Genomic DNA, 7,541 nt, shown 5'->3' with positions numbered 1-7,541 from the left:
ATTTCTGGTTCATAAAAGCTGCTTGGAATGTTCTTTCTGTAAAAATAACACATTTACAAAAACACATTTGGTGTGCATTTCTGCTGAAGGGAATATGTATTTCTTTAGGGAGCTTAGAATTGCTTATGAAAACAATATAAAACCTGTCGGTATTCCATTATGGCTCTATTTATACCTTCATTCCTAATAAATATTTTGCATTCATTACTGACTTTTGACTTTGGGTGTAATATAAAGAAAACATAAAAGCATGAAATGATGGTTACAATTTTCAGTTTTAAAAAGTCATCTTAATGTTTTTTTGAAAAAACATGTCTCCTTATGAAAACAAATAGTCAACAAGTTCACACTTTTTTAAAGTTAAAGGCACACACTGCCAGAAAAACTAAATCCCCTCAAATTATATTAAGCAAAGACAAATAAACTTTTATACATTCCTTGCTTTAGCTTTCCCACAAATGCGTACGTGCTTTTTTAAAGAAAAATGATTGGACAGCATAAGAAAGTTAATAGAGAGTCAAATTTTATACAGAAATGTAGCTGTACGTTTCAGTATTAGCAGAAGTCCTGTAATAGAATTACCATGCCATATTTCAATATTAATACCAATAAAAAGAAATACCGGTTTTCAGAAGCAGTATAACAGCTCTCTGCTGTAATTTTGCCCCTAGAGTGGGAGACAGTTTTGACTACTTGTTCTTCATACACATAAAGCCGTAAATATGGCCACTTCTCTATTCAAACCCAGAATGGAAAAGCCTCTAACAAGAAAGTCTCGCTTAGCGTGACTTTGTAAATTATTATACTCCAGCTACACTTTTCACCCCCATGCATAGAATCTCTATCAAACGAGCTAGACAGATTCAATTTCTCTCCTCCGAGAATTTGTTCAGGCCATACCCAAATGTATAGGCTTTAAGTGGGGTAGGACAGCAAGAAAACAGCCACTCAGCACGGGTAAATCTTGTTTATGAGGGTGGAAAGTTTTAATGCTTTACTTCATTCATTGCTAGGCAACCTTTCTATCCAAGAGGCCACTATTTTTACAGGTAGCTGCAAAGTATATCAAATATAAAAGAAACAGAAATGATATAAAGAAAATAAGAAACCGTAAATAATTTCAATGTCCTTACTTAAAATTTTATTAAGTAGTTATCATTAATTTCTTAGATGTTTGGGAGCAAACTGTGCATAAAGTACCTGAGCTTAAGAAACTAGCAGTCCAGAAGAGGAGATAGATACCTGAATCCAAAAAAAATAAAAATGAAAGAAATCTGAACGTACACGGCAACGGGGCGTGATGAGTTCAATTACAGAATTTTCTACCAGATACAGTCAAACTCATTAGCTTTACCTTAACAACTTAAGGTCACCAGAGAAGATATTTAAGTTGGACATAGAAGAAAGGGAGTCAGGGAAGGCAGGGAAGGGGTGAGAAAAAGGGAGTGGGACACTTTTTAGGAGTAAATGTCCTATTCAAAACACAGAAATCTGGAAGACCTTGATAGATTCTGGATGGCATAATGAGAACACACAGGTTGGCAAGAGGACTGCAAGATAAGGCTGCAGAGACTGATGGAAGCCTGGTAGCAGAGACTGATGGAGGCCTGATAGCAGAGACTAATGATGGAGGCCTGATAGCAGAGACTGATGATGGAGGCCTGATAGCAGAGACTGATGGTGGAGGCCTGATACCAGAGACTGATGGAGGTCTGATAGCAGAGACTGATGGAGGCCTGATAGCAGAGACTAATGATGGAGGCCTGATAGCAGAGACTGATGGAGGCCTGATAGCAGAGACTAATGATGGAGGCCTGATAGCAGAGACTGATGATGGAGGCCTGATAGCAGAGACTGATGATGGAGGCCTGATAGCAGAGACTGATGGAGGCCTGATAGCAGAGACTGATGATGGAGGCCTTATAGCAGAGACTGATGATGGAGGCCTGATAGCAGAGACTGATGATAGAGGCCTTATAGCAGAGACTGATGATGGAGGCCTGATAGCAGAGACTGATGATGGAGGCCTGATAGCAGAGACTGATGGTAGAGGCCCGATAGCAGAGACTGATGGAGGCCTGATAGCAGAGACTGATGATGGAGGTCTGATAGCAGAGACTGATGGAGGCCTGATAGCAGAGACTAATGATGGAGGCCTTATAGCAGGGACTGATGGAGGCCTGATAGCAGAGACTAATGATGGAGGCCTTATAGCAGAGACTGATGGAGGCCTGATAGCAGAGACTGATGATGGAGGCCTTATAGCAGAGACTGATGATGGAGGCCTGATAGCAGAGACTGATGATAGAGGCCTTATAGCAGAGACTGATGATGGAGGCCTGATAGCAGAGACTGATGATGGAGGCCTGATAGCAGAGACTGATGATGGAGGCCCGATAGCAGAGACTGATGGAGGCCTGATAGCAGAGACTGATGATGGAGGTCTGATAGCAGAGACTGATGGAGGCCTGATAGCAGAGACTGATGATGGAGGCCTTATAGCAGAGACTGATGGAGGCCTGATAGCAGAGACTGATGATGGAGGCCTTATAGCAGAGACTGATGATGGAGGCCTGATAGCAGAGACTGATGATAGAGGCCTTATAGCAGAGACTGATGATGGAGGCCTGATAGCAGAGACTGATGGTGGAGGCCTCATAGCAGAGACTGATGATGGAGGCCTGATAGCAGAGACTGATGATGGAGGCCTTATAGCAGAGACTGATGATGGAGGCCTGATAGCAGAGACTGATGATTGAGGCTGGAAGTCCTATTTTCTGGCTAAGCAATGGGGAAATGTATCAGTCAGGGTTTTCTACAAGAATCACAAACAATTCCAGTCATTTTAAGCAGAAAGATATTTAACACAGAAAGTAAGATATTTTCAGGATCTGTTAGAAGGTCTAAGGAGTAGGCCTGGAATTAGCCTTTTGGAATTACATTACACTTCAAACAACACAGACTGGAATAATAGAGCTGTTCTCTCTGAGGCCACCACACTGGAGCTATGCTGGAAATAAGGGGTTAAAACTGGCTTCCCTGCCACCACCGTCTTGCCTCTCAATATTCAGGAGTCTGTATAACAGATGCTGGCTGGCTGTTGGAAGAACCTCTTATTTCCACGGCCCTTTTTATCAGGAGCACCCTCCAAAACTTTCACAGAGATGGATTCTGCTCAAGCTTGTATTCCAAATGTCTCATAAGTTAATCAGTACAGAATTCTAGCATCAAAGGAACCTGGGAAGTATAACTGAACCTTCCAATCTTCCCAAATAGAGAAAAGATGTAGGGAAGACTGAGTTAACCAACACAAAGAATTCAGCAGCAATATCATCCAGAATGTCATGCAAAAAATTGTATATTTGAAATCTTCTATTATTTCTTCTCTATCAATATAGATATACGGACATCACAGAAAAGGCATAGATTAGAAGTTTTGCATGTATATTTCTAACCCAAGTGCTTATTTATAATATAGGAATTGGTTTCTAGCACAAGGAAGAAAAGAGAAATTGTTCTTTTGTTTAATTGGGAAAGTTTATGAAAGTCAGGAGATTCTGAGAGCTCTCCATAAAGGAAAAGGAAGTTTCTTTGCAAACGAAGAATAATAATTCATTTCAACTCTAGAGAAATGTATGAAGGAAGGGATGAAAAGAGTTAAAATTCAGAATAAGAGTGTGATTCCATTACCTGAAGAGGCAAAGAAGCAGGAGGAAACTGGACATTCTACAGTGGCGGAACTCCACAGCGTGCAGGAGCTGGTGTTCTTGCCCATGAAGGTGAGGTTATTTAAAGTAGTTCATCAGGAAGACACAAGATATCTCCCAGGTCCATGGGAACCGGGGTGTGGCAATAGTGTCAACACTGTCTATTGAAATCATGTGTCAGGAGGGGATGGTCAGCCTAGAAAAGCAGAGGTAAAGTTGGTGAGAGTTCAGCACCATCTGAGCAAAGTGAACCCAGAGGCTTCCCTAGAGCCGAATTCTTTCTGAGCAGCAGGACTGTAGCAGTCAGCTTACTCAACACCTCAATGACACCCACACTCTTGCTATAAAAAACATACATGGTCTGTGACAAGGTGTTTGGCCTTCCAGGTACCTGAACATCAGGAAGCATATGTTTTGGGTGGGGTGACAAGGAGACAATCTCTATCATAATGTGCACCTTTATATTATCTTTTATACATACCTTTTCATGAGGCCAGTTCCAAAAGATCTTTCATCTATAGCTACGTAATGTTCCAGTGTCCAGAAAAAGGATGCTGAGATTGAGATACTGGAGTGTGAAGAGGTCAATGTCCTAAACATAGGCCAGTCTGCATCTCCCACATGAAGGAACCCAAGGAATAGGCAGGAATATTGTGATATGCTTTAAATCATAGTTAGGCAAATTATTCCACCACCTGCTACCTAAGTAGCATTTGCCCATGCCTTTCATAGGAAAGAGAGTCTGCCAACTATCTCTTGGAAGAGAAAGTGAGGCAGGTGGAGAAATCTTATCTGTCAGTGTTAGATTCCTTGTGCAGTGACAAAAACACATCCACACCTGAAGAAAGCTACTTTGTCCCAAATACTTCACGTGAGCAGGGTTTTGTTTTCCTTTTGTCTTAGTAGTCACGTTTCCATATATCCCCACCGAAGTGACAAGAGATGGATGGGTTTCCACAGGGATCAGCTGGGGGAGTTTCACATCCAACTGGCAAAGCTGCATGAAGATGAACATCATGTTTTCTAGGTAACTGCACTGCTCTACAGAGGCAATGCAGAATTATTCCATTGCTTTATGAATATATCCTCCCATCAACCTCTCTCTGAAAATTTGCTGATACAGGTTAAGGGTCTCTTATCCAAAATACTTGGAACCAGAAGTGTTTTGAATTTCTTCAGATTTTGGAATATTTGCATGTACATGAGATCTCTTAGGGTTGGCACCCAAGTCCAAACACAAAGTTCATTAATGTTTCATACGTATCTTCTACACATGGCCTGAAAGCAATTTTATAAAATATTTTAAATAATTTCGTGCATAAAACAAAGTTTGACTGTATGTTGGCTCTGACCCGTCACATGAAATCAGGTGTGGAATTTTCCACTTGTGTTATCATGTTGGTGCTCAAAAATTTCGTATCTTGGAGCATTTCACATTTCAGATGTTTGGATTAGTAATGCTAAACCTATATTACCCTGTGTCCTGCTTCCCTAACACAATCCATTTACTCTTTACTTATTTATTTATTTATTTTAAAAATGTTTACTGAATTCACACTCTGAGCAAGACACCATTTGGTACAGAAGACCAAATTTGGTACAAAACTTGTTCTTACGGCTATGAAAAATAAGGGAGGAATAAAATGGATCTTAGATGAGGAGAATGATGAATGATAAATGTTACAATGAATATATAAAAGCTGCTGTCACTTCACCTAGGAAAACTGAGAAACTTCCTTATCTTTGGAGCCATGAAGGATGGACATTTACAGAGGCATAGGTATGAGTCTCTGTAGAGAGCCAAGAAGAGCAGGCGCCTGTTGTGGAAAGCAGTGAATTACTTATTTGGCTAGTGAGTAGGAGACAGGAAAAGTAAACCTGAAGCCTTTGGGGATGTTTGCAGGTAGCTGTATTTGTCTCTGTTCGATGCCCAGAGTATATGACTGTGTGGCATCATTTAATAATGCTTTAGGGGAACATCTCAAAGTAGCCCAGCATAGAATTCAACATAAGCCAGGTAATCCTACCTAGTTGGAGAGGCATTTCTAAACTAGACTCCTGGGCCAATTTTCCACATTGCTACATTGTGCTGGGACTGGGATATGGGCCAATGTGAGTCTAGCTTTCTTTAAACCACAGTTATGCTATCTTTGCACAGTGTGTCTTGCATCCTGGGCTGAAACTGAGCCTTAGAGGGAGCCTAAAAGAGAGTGAACAATAGCAAGGTCTCTATTGTCAGACTGCATACATTTCAGCTCTAGCTCAACCCCTTCTCAGCTGGAGAGTCCAGAATAAGTCACCAACTTTATGCAAATGTCACCTGTAAAAAGAGGACAGTAACAGCACCTATCTCATGGAGTCATTATTAGAAATAAATGAATAAATATAGAGCAGCTAAAGTAAGAGTTTGATAGATATTACCTGTGATGATGGCATTTGAGATGCTCATGGTATCAGTCCATTCTCAACATTGCTATAAAGACATACCTGAGACTGGGTAATTTTTAAAGAAAAGAGGTTTAATCAGTTCAGGGTTCTGCAGGCTGTACAGGCTTCTGTTTCTGGGGAGGCCTCGGGAAACTTACAATTATAGTGGAAGGTGAAGGAGAAGCAAGCCCATCTTCACATGGCCAGCAGGAAGTGTGGGGAAGGTGCTACACACTTTTAAACAAGCAGATGTAAGGAAAACTCTATCACAAGAACTGCAAGAAGGTGATCCACACCCATGGCTCAATCACCTCCCACTGGGCCCCTCCAACACTGGGAAATTACAATTTGATGTGAGATTTGGGTAGGAACACACAGCCAAATCATATCATGGTGTAAGGTGCCAGCAGTTTGGCTGACGTTTCAAACAAACCTGGCTCAGGCCTAGGCTTTGCAGAGTCACATGGGCCTGCCTGGGAACTTACAATAGTGGAGCAAACCTTCCAAATACATCTCACTGCCGGAAGCTGCACTTAGATGAAATGCTGTCTCCCGAAGCTCTGAAAGCCTTTTTCCATGCTGCTCCAGGAAGCTCTAAAGACAAGTTTGAAACAATGACGTAGAAAATGTCCATACATTTCTGGGTACTAATGAAGAGCAACACTGGTCCAAAGTTCAGTGGTCAGAGTCTGGGTGTGTTTGCTTTATTTTAGAACGTCTGTATAGCATTTTCTTTGCTTATACAATAGCAGATATCCTAGGTATTCTTTAAATTGAATTTTTCAATCTTCTTTGACAACATATCACATATCCACTCATACATACACATTAAAATAAGAGGGTGCATCCTTAACTTTAAATCAGTTGCATAAATTTTATTGTATAGATAGAACATAACTAGTAATTTTCCTGTTTATTGTCATCTGAGTTATTTCCAGCCTTCTACTAGCAATATTATAGTGAATAAATTGTATATATGTTAAAAAATAATAAGCTCGTTATTAGTCCTTGTTGAAAAGATTTCGTGTTTCACTTACATGAGTAGGATCTGAGACTCAGGCGAACAACGCCTAGGTAGCTTATACTTTATTCTTTTTGCAACACCTTTTGAAAAGGCTTGCAATATTCTGGTTATAGACAAAAGATGCTGTTATTTGCTATTTCTCTTCATCTCCAAGTGAAGTTCTATGAAACCATGTGTGGAAGAAATAAATCACTGGAAAGTCAAGAAGCTTCAAAAACAAAGTTTGAACAAGTTCCTGGTATTGTTGCTGAGTGTTAAATACTCTCACCTTATCGCTTGTTCTTCTAGCTGCAGCGTTGCCCAGGGAAGACAAGTAGGAGCAATTAAATCCTGCACCACTTCTCTTGAATTCAAGGCTGAGGCATTTGGACAGAAGAAAATTT

General features: G+C 40.6%; 1 long non-coding RNA gene across 1 annotated transcript; it reads left to right on the top strand.

Moving 5' to 3' along the window:
* The first annotated feature begins 3,603 nt into the window (after nucleotides 1-3,603).
* Nucleotides 3,604-4,851, top strand: LOC135270067 (uncharacterized). The gene is made up of 3 exons (XR_010338288.1): nucleotides 3,604-3,731; nucleotides 4,229-4,349; nucleotides 4,614-4,851. It is a non-coding gene; the product is annotated as an uncharacterized LOC135270067 (long non-coding RNA).
* Nucleotides 4,852-7,541: the final 2,690 nt, after the last annotated feature.

This window comes from Aotus nancymaae, unplaced genomic scaffold, assembly GCF_030222135.1.
Source record: "Aotus nancymaae isolate 86718 unplaced genomic scaffold, 86718_ANA_hifiasm-v0.15.2.pri h1tg000006l, whole genome shotgun sequence".
Taxonomy (NCBI): domain Eukaryota; kingdom Metazoa; phylum Chordata; class Mammalia; order Primates; family Aotidae; genus Aotus; species Aotus nancymaae.
This window is presented reverse-complemented; position numbering and strand designations above follow the sequence as displayed.